Raw genomic sequence first — 14,275 nt, forward strand, 5'->3', positions numbered from 1 at the left:
AGGGGACCTTGAATTAAGTTTCTTTTTTGACATACATATTCTAGCATGTAATTTATTTTATAGTTTACAGTTGGTTTTCCCAAATACCAACCTGTCTAATACCACTGGGAATTAGCCTTTAGCCTGTTAAGCTAATAAGCTAATGTGTGTTTCCTCTTTTCCCTCTGAAAAGAAGGATTTAGTTTTTCATCCTGAAATTTGACAAATTTGTCTCCCTTTCCTTTGAGACATTTCTTTGATCCTCTCAGGTAGGCAGGGGGTACCCTAAGGGATGACCACCCCCTGATGGGAGAATTGTTTTTACCCCAGCTGTGATTTGCTTGTGCTGCAACATCTAATTCCAAATACTATGTCAAATCAATGCCTGGACTTTGTCTTATTAAGGCCAGCCTGGTTTCCTATAGCAAGCAGGGTGCTTTAACCCCCCGATGAGGGATGCAAGCTGAGGCTGCCCCTCACAACAAAACAACGCCACTCCACAGCAGCATGGCACTTCCTCGACCAGCAAATGAGATGAAAACAGTCGTTCAAAAAGCTTCTGAAGCCGCGCTACCCCGCGAGCACAAAATAGAGATGGGTTGTCCACCCGCAGCAAAAGTCGAACACAACAGGGAAAAACATCAAGGTATGATTTCGTCAGGGAAAACAACACCTGTTTCTTCGAGGGTGCCCACTGAGAAAATCGCAGGTGAATTTTCAGGTAATAGCACATTGCGGTTAAGTGTTACAGTTTATTTGTGTTTCAGATTTTTCCATACTGTGATACCACTCATTACATTGTTAAACAAACATTCGCCTCTTTGAGCTGCTTTATATTGCCAAAATGTGTGAATGTTTTAGAGTAGATCTCAAAATCCTGGTAAATCTAAATTAATCTTTGCTAGGAATTCAATTAAAACCTACATTTTGGAATTAGTTCATTAGATGATATACAGTACATCCTTGTGATTTTGTATATTTTCTGATGACTGGATTTCTGCCCACTACAAGGTAAAAAAGTTAAAATTTTGTATTTTTAATGAATTTAACAAAGGACTGAAACATTAAATTAGACTAAAAAACTAGCGTGTTTACAAGGTAGACTGTTTTGATTTACAATATGATGCACTGTATGTAGCATGAAGCACCATACATTTACATACAGTGTTTAAGTTAACTGACTGATGAGGTTCAGCTTGAGTTTGACATCTGCAAAGCAAGCTAATGTGATCCCGCCTCAAATGTGCAACTAAGAATGAGGCGATTCTGACAACAGCAGAGTTTTTGTTCTCTGTCCACAGGTGTATTTACCTGACTATGTGCAATACGATCGCTCTTTGATCCAAGTAAAACTACAAGGAACTGGCTCAGGTTAATAAGGTGTGAAATTCTTTAAACAAGAACCTTTTGGTGGTACTTTAAGTAAACAGCGCTCCTAAAAGAAACTATCATGGTGTCAATGAAATAACGTATAGTAGGGAGAAAACCCAATCCAAGGTCAGTCAAATATCAATACATGTATAAATATATAAAATTATGTATCATTTTAATTTTGCCCTTATAGTGTAGTGCCATGTGTAAATCTTTAGGCATTAAAATGAGACATGATTGTGATTGTATTTCAGTATAACAAAATGTATTGTAGTAACTATGTGAAACTGTGTTTAACATGACATGTCTCTATGTTTCAGGTAAGCAACATAGACATATAATCTAATTAAATACACAAATTCTTAGCATACAAACTCTTCCAGAATGTACATACCGTATGTACAAAGTAGACAAAAATAGATGATGGTGATGGCCACTCACAACCAAAATTCATGCTGAGGCGAGGCCATTTTTTGTAAACTCATCTAAAGTTCCTTATAATATATAGAATAATCTTGTGTAAGGAAAATTTGCTAGTAAGGATGTGGATATACGTTGAAAGATGGCTGAAAAGCATACAGGAGCTGGCACCAAGAATAGATTGTATTGAATCCATTAATGCCATGCCTCTTTCTCAATATCTGTTTGGACAGAAGGCCAGAATGTTTTGAACGTTAAATGAAAGTTGTTTTTGGCACGTCATGTTAATTTTAGCACAGAAAAACAGATAATCTATTGGACATTAAAGTGAGGAACTCAAACATGCCATGTTCATGGTCTCACTGTGAAATTCCAAAGTTTTAGTTAGGAGTCTTTAGGAGCCTCGTGTAATCAGATTTTGCCATGCACATGAATGTTTATTAAATGGGCTGCAGTGAAGTGTGGGAGTCAGAATGCAGCACATTCCCCAGTTTAAGTAGTGTATAGGAGTGTCGGAAGAGGAATGTGATAACAACAATAAAACAATGCTAATATTTAACAGAAATCTCCATTTACTTAAACATTGCTTTACTTTCAATCATGATTAGAGTTTACTGTTCAAACTGCAGCCCCATATTAAATATTCTGTGTAGTTCAATATAATATTTAATGTCCTCTGTGTCCTCAGTCATCTTCTGAATATATTCTGCTGAACACTGATGAACAGTAATTGCCATCCATCTCAATATGTGCGATGTCATGACTTGGCAGTAAGTGTACAAATGCGAAAATGCGATTTTGAGTTTGCAGGCGACGCATGCTCAAGAGATTCCAGTCTCATGAATAATTCACAGCTGCGGGAATAATGATGGCAGATAAAACTTTGTGTGAGTAATTGCCTAAGTAGACTCAGCAGCATTAGGAGTGTGTGTGTGTGGAGTAAATCTCATCATTTTCGACATCGAAATGTGGCAAAATTATGCTGCTGCACAATGAGAATAATAACAAGCAAATCACTCACTACCACTTTTTCCCCCTTTTTTTTGCTCCTGCATATCCAAGCAACAATTTACTCATGCAAGTTAGACAGCTTTTGTGAGCAGATCTGGAAATGTGATCCGTGGGCGAGTTTTAATTTACACTCTCAACTCCCAGCATGCCTGTATTCCTTCCACCTGACTGTGCTCTTTGGTCAGCCCTCTGTGCCTGAGTGACCATATATTGGTCTGGGCATCCATTCAGGGGCTCTATTTTCTAGGTGATTGACTCTGAAAAACTTACGTCGTAATCCCCAAATGTTTCCCCTGTGTTTGAGGAAAAGTCGGTATTGTTGAGACCCGGGAGTCCTGCTCAGTTGTATATCTGTCATGCCGGGCATTAAGAGTGGTGGGAGGAGCAGGAATTTAACAGGTGGAGAGATACCTCAGGAGCAGGATGGACCAGATCTACCAGAGCTGAGCCTCTGTGACGCTGACGCTCACAGTGAACATGCTAACATGCTGATGTTAACCGGATATAATGTTTGCCATGTTCATCATCATAGTTTAGCGTGTTAGCATGTTAACATTTACAAATTAACACAATGTAGCTGAAGCTGATGGTTACTGTCATTAGTTTTGCAAGTAGTATCACTTCATAATACAGCCCACGATTTACCGTGTAATTTGTTGGATGAGTCAGGTACCAATGAGATATTTACTGGTGCCAAAATGTAGGTACACTGGAAGAAAACAAGACTATGGGGAACAAAGGAGTATTATAAAGTGTTACTGTATTTGGTGATAAACCAAAATGTTGGACATTATTAATTAAAATTAATTAAAATTTTTACTTTACTAGAGATGAAGTTAAGTGATGACCACAGGATTCATCCTCTGGGGACCAAGAATATCAGCACTACATTTCATGGCAATCCATCCAATAGCTGTTATTAGCTATTTCAGTCTGGACCAAAGTGGTGGACCAACAGGCCGATAGATAGGCCGACTGACAAACCAACATTACAATCCATGGCTGAAAAAAAGACATGAAAAACCCCTTTCCTGGCTGTGTTGCTATACATCATAAACCATATCTTAAAATCAGCACTTGCCAGTCAAAAGGAATCAGACAGAACAGAAGTGGTGATGAGCAATGGTTGGTACATTTCTCTGTCTGTCAACAAGACTATAGTGATGGATGAATGCTACACATTTCCCAACAAAACAAGTCAATTTGTCTCTGTCAATCAGTATCTTAGTTCATCTTTAAGATCAGTGACTGTTCCACTTATCAAGTCAGGCCTGTGCAGTTTGCAACGGAAGATTTGCAAGATCTCTTTTTCTTGTTAGCACTCAATGCAATTAAAGACAGTAAAATGATACATTCGCATTCATAAATGCATTATTTGCCATGAAATTAAGATTAGATGAAATAAGATAAGTCTTTATTGATCCCCAAAGAGGGAAATTCAGGTGTTACAGAACTATTTCATTCATAAAAATATGAATACAGATAACAATAGAAGGCAAGCATTATACATACAGTACCCATGACTAGTGTTGTACTTAACCTAATAGTGAATCAGGTGCACAAAAATGTAAAGCACACAAAGGTCCAAAAACAACAGGCAACAAGCTGCCTACCGCTCAGTGCCCGGAAATATAATCTCCAGCAGCAAATAAATATTAAATACAGCTTCTCTGTTCGTTTTGCAGCCCATCCAAATGAATTTGTCTCCTTAATGAGCTCCCTTCCCCTCTTCATCTTGGAAGAAACGAGCGATGCCATGAGCAATGGCAGCAATTCCATCATGCTTCATTGCGATTGGCTGCAGATAAGGACCACCACCCACATTAGCACGCAGGTAATTATTTGGATTTCTGCGAGCAGGTGGTGATGGAAGCAAGAAAGTCCGTGATCAGACTCCAGAGTATCTCCAGATAAACATCAGGGGCTCCGAGGCACACCAACACCAGCCCCTGCAACGCTCACCGGGAGCCCCCATATCTCTCCCCAACCATGTAGTCATTACACACTGCATGTTGTAGAAAATATAGGATAGCTATATAGGCCAAGGGGTTGATGAAAATACTGTGCTCTGCTCTGGGTTATGGCTTCTACCAGCATAGAAATAAAGTGGTTTGTCAAATGGGCCCAACAGCATTAGTGGGAGGGAAGGGGAAAATTTAAACTGTAATTGGAAGACCAATTTTTATAGACAACCATTATGGAACATGCTTCAAATTGGGTTCAGAACTGAAAGCACAGATGCATTAAAGTAGAATTTATTTTTGGAAGATAATGATGACTATGTACATTTGCAAAACTACTTTTTTACACTTCAGCTTTTGAACTGATTAATTTAATGAGATGATTAGTGAGCTTGAGAGGTACTGGTAGATTGATTTTGTTACCTTCAGACAGAGCAATGATGCTGTTTTCCCACCTGTTACCAGTCTTTATGCTAAGCTAAGCTAACTGGTAGCTGGTGTAGCTTCATATTTAACGGACAGACATGACAGTGGTATCTATCCTCTCATCAAACTGTTGACAAGAAAGCGAATTAGCATATTTCCCAAAATGTCTACTACTGCTGCTTTATGGTTAAATTCAAGGCAAGTTTGTTTGGTTAAGGTAACATTAAATTATTTTACTTAAAGCAGCAATAATTTTTTGGCCATGTGGGGACAGTAAAACATACTGGCAAACAATTGACATATTATCAGCTGGCCCACAGTACTTTCTTTCACCGAAAAATGGGGAAACGGGGGGAGTGAATCAAAACCGTATTGCTGTGGGCTGGAAAAACTAAAATATTAGCTAAAAGATGCTAAAATGCTCCATAGAGCTAAGAGGAACCACAGATCTGGGTCAGAATTCATCACTTAGCAGATTCATCACTATGAGTGACCCCTCTTACATTACACATTCGATCCATTGTTAACATGAAAACAGGATTTGTGCTGCCTTAAGTTTTAGACATTTTGGTCATGTTTACGGTAAGTGAGTTTGGTAAAGGTTAGGCTCAGTTGTTTTGTTTAGGATTTCTCTTGTTAAAATGTGCATATTTTGTTGTAGGATATTTCAGTGAATTTTTAATCTATAATTACTGTGCATATTTTCTGGCAGGTATACTGATCAATTTAAGACAAAACCAAAAACTAAAATGCAAAACTAGGATACGAATAACCACTCTTACTTGTTTTTACGCAAAAAACAAATTAAACTTTACAACAGTCTGGCCACTAGAAGAGCTGAAAAAATGTTGCTGTGACTTGTTGGCAGATGTTGGCAGATGTTGTACATACGTGACGAATCCATCTCCACCTTAATCATCTCATCTCCTCTCTCTCACTCTCTGGCTGTTGCTGGGTTTGTATGGAGGTTTCAAGTCATCGCAGATAAGGAACATTTTCACACTGTTAATCAGATCGTCCTGACGATTTGCTCCCCTGCAACATGCATAGTTTGGCATGGTGTTTTTCCTATGAGACATTCACCTCAGATCTAATCCCTTTAAGCTCTCCACTCCACAGAACTGATAGGAGATGGCAGGCAGCTGTGGATGAGTTACTACAGAAAGATTATAATTGTAGGATGCAATGTTGGAGAAAAGAACAGGGGCAGCTTACTGGCAAAATGTCCAAACAACATTATAACATTGCAGTCGTCGATTTCCATTTCCATTTAAACATGAGCAAATTTTCTTTTTTCCCCCCAGTGCAGCTTGCTTCATATTCATGCATTTAAGTTAGGGAATCAGCGCTTTGCTCAAAGGCACAACTCGACTACCAGCATCACATAAAACCAACAGACCTCTGCTGACATTGTCAAATGCTCAAAATTATGCTTATAATACCAGTAAGTGTAGATTATTGACAGAATATTGATTAAAAAAAGTTTGAAACAACAATAAGAACAAAAACCATGAAACCAAAATAGGAGAACAGCTTTGTCTTTGTGGCAAAAAAAAAGAAGGACAGCTTCAATTACCCAGGGATGTATGAAAATGGCTCCTTCAGGGCACCAGTCCTCCATCTTGCCTGCAGTCATTAATTAGATCTAATCAACACCGCAGGGAAAAGTTACTGTCAAGACTAATTAGCCAAAATGGAGCTTCTGTAATGGGAAACAAATGAACAACAACAGTTAACTGTAGCAGCCTGCTCCATGCTTTATGACTCATTCTGTCTCAGCGGGAGAGATTTTTAAGCTGCACCGTTCAGAATTATATTAGCACTTGATTACTGTTTTGTGGGAATGTCTGGATATTAGGCACACTAATAGGTTTTGAATGATAAAATGATATCGAATGGTTATGTCTGCAAAGTATTTTCAGGTATGTATTGACTCACACACACACACACACACACACACACACACACACACACACACACCTCTGCCAGGTTGCCTATTGTAAGCACCACGCAAGCTTCCCTCCAACCCCAGGCCTCAGAGGTCATGAGAAATGTTGACTTAATCCTTTCTTCATCCTCACACTACTTCTGAGAGTCAAGGCAGGGAGGAAAAAAGGAACCTTTGTTTCTCCCACAGCGCTGCGAACAAAAGGGGTTGGGATTGGGAAAAGCGTACACACACACCACCTGCAATTAAGAGCTTAGAGTTCGTCCTCTCAGCACAAAACCCTCAGCGACCGAGGAGAGGAGAGGAAACGTCAAGATTAGGTGGGAAGTACTACGAGGGTATTAGAAAAACTTGTGAGAATGAAGACGTTTGTCGCAGAATATTACTTACAGGATGCTGGAGGACAGTCACCTTATACCCCGCGGAAGAGTAATTGTGGAGGATTTGCTAACAAGTGGCTATTGAAGACAATTAAGCACTTTAATGACTTGGGTTGGAGGTTTGCTCCGCGGTCACACACATCATGAACAAGCCTCTGTTTGTTTGCCCATATGTTGGATTGAGTAATTAGTACGTGGACATCTGCTGAGGAAGAGAAGGTGTTAAGTTGTCATGAGAAGCACAAAAACAGTGATGACAGTCAGCTGCACTGAAATCTGTTTAATATACAGTAAAATGTCTGATACAAAATAGGAAGTGTTGGCCTTACGATTTAAACCAGAAAGTTGCTGAAACATTTCAGTCATCTGAACTTTACTGAAAATGCCAACTTCATTAAAACAAAATTGGGTCAAATGCACTGAGTGCAAATTAAAATCAGCCAAGGGAGATGAGATGATTGTAATTAACATCTCTTCAATCAAGCTGGAGTGTGGGAATTATAGCTTCATGTTTTACATTTATTGCTGTACTCCAAGGACCTTCTTAGGAGGTACAATATGACTTCTGCCATTTTAAAGGACCATTCTTGTACAGAAACACAGACACACTCATGGACCTTTTGGAAAGAGCTCAACAACTTTGTGCAAACTTTTTAATCAGAACACACTCACACACACAGGGCGCACAGTGTCAGCAGACACGATTATCTTTAATTCATATCAATTCTTATCAAAAAGCATTTCTTTCAAGACTCAAATGCTAACGTACAAAAACATATGCCTAAAAAACATAAAGCAATATGAAAAGGTATTCTACATATAGTTTGAAGTACACACTGCATATCTTGGCATCTTAAAAATATGTCACAAAATATAATGACCACATATCAATTTTCCTTACATTCATATATATGATAAATACTGTACATGTGGAAAATATATGATAATACTTTTTAAAATACATATGAAAAGAAGTTTGGTGGCTATTCTACACAAACAGGATGTCTCAAAAACCTGTTAACAGATTTCAGTCATTTTTTTAAGTTGGCCATAGATTTCGTTATTAATTTGCATGCAGATCAGGATTCAGCTGCAGATTTAGGAATTTAAAAAATAATTCTTTCCATTTCAAGAGTTTCTTTTTAATGAACTGCTTCATCAACCTGTATGACAATATAGATAAAAATGTTACCACTGTGTTTTAGATGAAAATCCAGATGCTAAACAGAATTTCTATTTAAGACATTGTGCAGCCTTGGTGGAGGTTTGTGATCTCATATACATAGCCCAATTCATTTCTAATTTATTAATTAAAATATCCTGTAGACAACCCTTGTTGTTAACCTGCAACAAAGGCTGGGTATTTTCTACAAAAACAGATGCAGCTTCCATCTGAACTGCTGAAGCAGGTTTCTTCTTGTGGATTATGGGGAAGTCATTTATAGACACGCTGCTGCCTCCATACCATGCATAGATTCTCTCAGCTTTATTACTGGAGATAATTACAAAACACAACACTGCATCTTATATGATAAGGTCAGTTGGTCTCACTGGTATTTACTGTATTTATCTACAAAGCTCATGTTGGAAAATGGCCATGTTATATCTCATTTTTGCTGCTCTGAAACTCCACAGTGAACTCCCTCTAATAATTAGCTGATGCTTCAGGAATCCCGTAGCAGAAACCCTTTAGAAAAGATTGCTTTTACTGTTTGTATTGTTGGTGTAAAGCCATGTTAACATCAAAATACTAATTCCAAAATGTAACTTTAAGACCATTCTTAATAATTTTGCCTTACCTGCCTTTAACTGTTTTAACTGCTTTTACTCTGTCTTTAATTGCATTTCTATATGTTACAGTTACTTTCAGACTATCAGTGCAACATGGCTCTGGCTAGAGGAACAGTCGTATCTAATAAGTGTGTTTTAACAAGTTGTGGTGTAACACTAGCATTTAATTCTGTGAGTACATGTACATAGGCCTTCCAGGGTTGTTCCGGGGGTCTGCTCGGGGGGTGGCACTGCATGGCGCCTGGTCCCGGATCATTTATAAACCCACACCCCAGCCATGCTGGTACTAGTCCCGGAGCAGCCGAGGCCCTGTGGTGGGTGGCAGCACCAGTCCCAGCAGAGGCTGTAGGATGTAGACCAAGCCAGGCGTGTAATCCCTCTCTCAGAGTTGAAACGCACCGTCGACAGAGGAAAATAAATATGGAAGGGTGAACCGCTGAATGACCGAGATAGGGGAGAAGCTATTACCAAGAAGAGAGCCAACAATTAAGACGAGGATTTGTTTTTCTGTTATGTTTCACAGTTTTGACAAGTAGAATTTTTAATATGGAATGGAAAGGGTTTTTAAAATGCTGTAACTTTGTTGTAAAACTAACTGTATGGTCTGCAACTGTACAAATGGACCTGCACAAGTTCCTTCATTCAACTGCAGAAATCATCGTATTTATACATGCAGGGATTGTAAGTTCCTACTTCATTTGAGAAGATGTATTAACACCACTTACATTCTGCCTTACACTCACATTCTGCCTTACACTGGCACTCACTGAGTGCTTTAGGTCACTCTTTCCTAATGTGGATCAATTATCCCATTTCCCCTCTCTGAAACAGTGTTTCTCATTCAGCATAATGTACCGGCTATTTGTCAGCGCTGTGTCATGTGCCCGCCTCTTCACTATGCGTGTACACTCTTGTCAGGGTGACTGAATGCTAGCTTTCTCTACTGTCTGAGGCTCATTTGAAATTCAAATATTGCCTCATTGCTGAGCCTCAATAATATTGACTTTCACTTACTCTTCAGAGGCACCAGGGATATATTTAGGACAGGATTGTGTTTTACACATACATTCTTACAGTATGTATGCATCTGGGGCTTTTCAGGACTGCAGTCAGATGCTGCAGGCAATGGTAAGTTTTGTCTGGCTTGAAGGCAGTGGAAACCTGATGGAAATTCGTTGAAATCAGAAAATAAAACCTGGCAAACCTGTGACACTTAAGACGAAAAAGTCTAATTAGTTAAGTGTGGTTGGTTAAACTTTGCTCAACATACATTTAGGCCCCAAACAGCAGCTGAAAGGTTTCACCCAAATCTCACTAACTGTTGTAGCAGGTTGAAAGTTTGAACATTAGCAACTCCGTCATTCTGCCAACAAGGAAGTGAAGTGCACACAGCAGCTGTGTCAGTGGTCCACTAGATGGAGTACCACAGCACTGAAGAGTGTTTCTGGTCACAGCAGCAGAGGCATAGCTAGAGTACATCATAAAAGGTTTGATTAAACAAGCTGACTGAAGACAAATACATCTCATAGTAATGGGACAATATTTAGAAAAATATGTTTTTAAAAAACCTCAATAAAGATTTGCGTGGGTGCATGAATTGTATGTTTTCTTTTTCATCTCTTTTCCTGTATTTTCTTTTTTACCTCTCATTTGGTTATATGTTTCCTCATCTTGCATTTATGTCAATTGTATAACTATATGCTTGTGCCAATCTACCAGTTATTGTATAGATTAATTGTTTAATTGGTTGGTCTACAAAATAGAGAGAAATGCACTATTTCCCAGAGCCCGAGGGGACATCTATAAATTCCTTGCATTGTCTGACCAAAAGTCCAAAACCTAAAGATGAAAACAGACAAAAGCAGCAAATTCCGAGAAGCTGAAACCATCAAATGTGTGTATTTTTGCTTGAAGAATGACTTAAAGGCCCTGAAAACCTATGTTCTCAATCGGTTTCTTACTATGAGCGATGGGGTCCTACATGAATACACAATATTCTGCCAAAGTTTGAACTATTTTGGTTATGCCACATGATATTTCTGTATTTGTCTGTACTTTTCTCACAGGTTTGAGGTGGGGGGGTGGGTGGGGGCTGGGGGGGCTCAGCTGGAAAATGTCATGTACTTCAGTGCATCGGTCAGAGTTTAACATTTGAATCAGAATCTAATGACATTTGTGGGACTGTTTGCTTATGTTGCCTGGAAGACTGTCAATCAAATCTGATCAAACCACACCCACACAGTCGTAAAGAAGCAGAAGCCGTAGAGCTCATGAGTGTTTAACTCGTAATAAATAATAACTTCAGACGTTTTTTTCCAAATTTAACTTTAATTACTGCTTATGTAGTCATGAATATTCAGTGTCATAGAGAAATACATAAGATTTGAAATCAAGTTTTCACAGGCTTTAAATGATTGATTATCTAATTAATTTTCTGCTATTTGACTGATCTACTAATTTACTAATTGTTTCAGCGCTACTTCAGTTAGCTAAATCATTCTGAGTGAACCAGTATTAACATGTGACACCTCACCACCAGCAGCCAGTGGTAGAAAGTGACAAAGTGCATTTACTCAAGTACTGTACTTGAGTACAATTTAGGTTTAGCCCCACTTTTACCAGCTGCAGCATTAAAGTGATACATACAATAATCAATTAATCAATGTTTATAAACCAGTAATATAATATACATTATTCTAAAATAGGCCATTCTGTATAATGAGTACTCATGTATATAGTATGTAGTATATAGTATATTTGGACGCAAATACTTTTGTACATTTACTTAAGTAAAATTTTGAATGCAGGACTTTTACTTGTATTATTGAATATTTCTACACTGTGGTATTGACACCAATGCCAGCAGCTGAGCTTGAATTTTTAGGAATTAAAAAGATTTAACTTAAGATTACAGTCTCTTTTAATGCCTGCATGTGATGCAGTTTAATGGTTTGTCCAATTACCAAGTACCTTATGCATCAAGGTGATGAAAAAGAACAATCTGTAAGGAAAAATCTGATAATTATCAATGAATGCAGTGATTAGACAAATGCCATACTGTATATATTATGTTTCCCATGGGGTTGTTTTACTTGTATGATATATATATACACACACACACACAGATATATATATATATATAGACATGTAACCCTAATGTAACTAACAGTGCCAGATGTGGTGTTAACATTAATAAAAGTAACTGAGACCACTGGGGGCACAGCAATATGGAAAAAGGATAATTGAACTGATTATATGTTTAAAAACAGAGTCATTAGTGAGATTATGTAGAGTTACATCAGTGTGTGACATCAAAGTGGCCCCAGAGACACAGAGAGAAATCTCTACAGGCTGCAACATCATCATAAACAACATGGTGAAGGTGGTTGAGGATTGGCGGACAGGTTGTGGATTAACTATCGATAAAAGCTGATATATAAAACTAAAATTGCATCTGTCTTAATCTCATTCTGGTGTCAGTTCAAATGTGCATCAAACCAACGTCTAAAGTACAAATTGTCAGGTGAGTCAAAGTACAAACTGTCTTTACTGACAGCAGTAAAAGGGATTACGGGATAGGAGACACAGCTATAATCAGACACTAATTCGCAATGCTATCATTGCTTTTTAATGACATTTACAGTCAGTGAGATAAATCACAAAACATCCCATTTATGTTATGTAACTGATCGGCCTGCTGCCAGATTCTGATAAGGGCCTCTAGAAATACAAAACATACATGTTTACAATATGCATCAAAGTGTGAGCTAATTTGAATTTGAAACATATCTATTCTTTTAAATATATACTTAATAGAGTGTGTGCTGGTACTCAGGCATTAAAGATTAAACTTATTTATACATGTTATCAATTAAAATTCAGGTCTACACTTGGAACTGGGGACCCAGGTTAAAGGTCACTCTGCAACTCAGATGTGATTCTTATCCATCTCATTTTGTGAGAGAATATACTGCGTCACACTTTAAACACCTATCAACAAAATCAGCATGACTTTGAAAGGCGTTTTAAAGTCAAATTTGACCATTTAATGATATCAGTTGGCATTCCCATCCCTGTAGTCAAATTTGAAGTAGACCCTTTTAAGGAAAATCTAGCTAAACTATTTCAGTGTTTACCCATCTATATTGTAGTGACGCTGAAAACATCACAGCTATTATTTCTATGCCTATGTTACTGAACACTGAAAGCTCATTAATCAGATAAATTGAGCATAGGAATTGGGTTTCCCCCCATAGATTTATCATTCAACTATTATAAACAACAACATCTGTCATGCTGTGTGACACAAACTACACTCATTCATCTGTGAATCCTAGCTTCGATCCCAAATGTATTTTTAACCATGCAGCATGCATGAGGAATTGTAACTGTGATAACTATTTAGCTTAAACATTATATGCTATCGTCATCTATAGGTGTCTTTCTCTTTCTATAACACATTAGATTTACCTGTCTCATTCCCAAACCGCTCAGCTGCTAATGCTGTTATATTTAATAAATGTTATCAAGTCTGGTGGTGACTGAGTGGGAACAATGTATTCAGTATTCTCTAAGTGTCCATAATCCAACAGTCCAAAGCTATTCGCCCCAAGAATGCAGCTATAGTGCCCCACTGTCCAAGGACACAAGCTGAATGACAACTACTTTGGTACTTTAAAGGACAATACCAGTGTTTGTTTTTACACGCTTTACCCCTTTTTATTACCCGACTGTTTCTTACATCACAAATCACATTTTGCATTTGTTTCCATTTATTTCTGTATGACGTGAAAATCTGAACAATAAGTGCAGTTCAGTGGAGAAGTTTGATCTTGGAAATAGTGGTTTGACCACACTTTCCCAACTCAAGGTCTACTTACTATCTTTTTTCCAGGCTTTCAACCATATCACATGATCTTCATCAGCGGAGTATGCTCAGGTCAAGAATGAGCTTTAATGCTTAAAGGAATTTTGGGAAATGAAAATGA

This window comes from Siniperca chuatsi, linkage group LG22 (genome assembly GCF_020085105.1).
Source record: "Siniperca chuatsi isolate FFG_IHB_CAS linkage group LG22, ASM2008510v1, whole genome shotgun sequence".
Lineage (NCBI taxonomy): Eukaryota > Metazoa > Chordata > Actinopteri > Centrarchiformes > Sinipercidae > Siniperca > Siniperca chuatsi.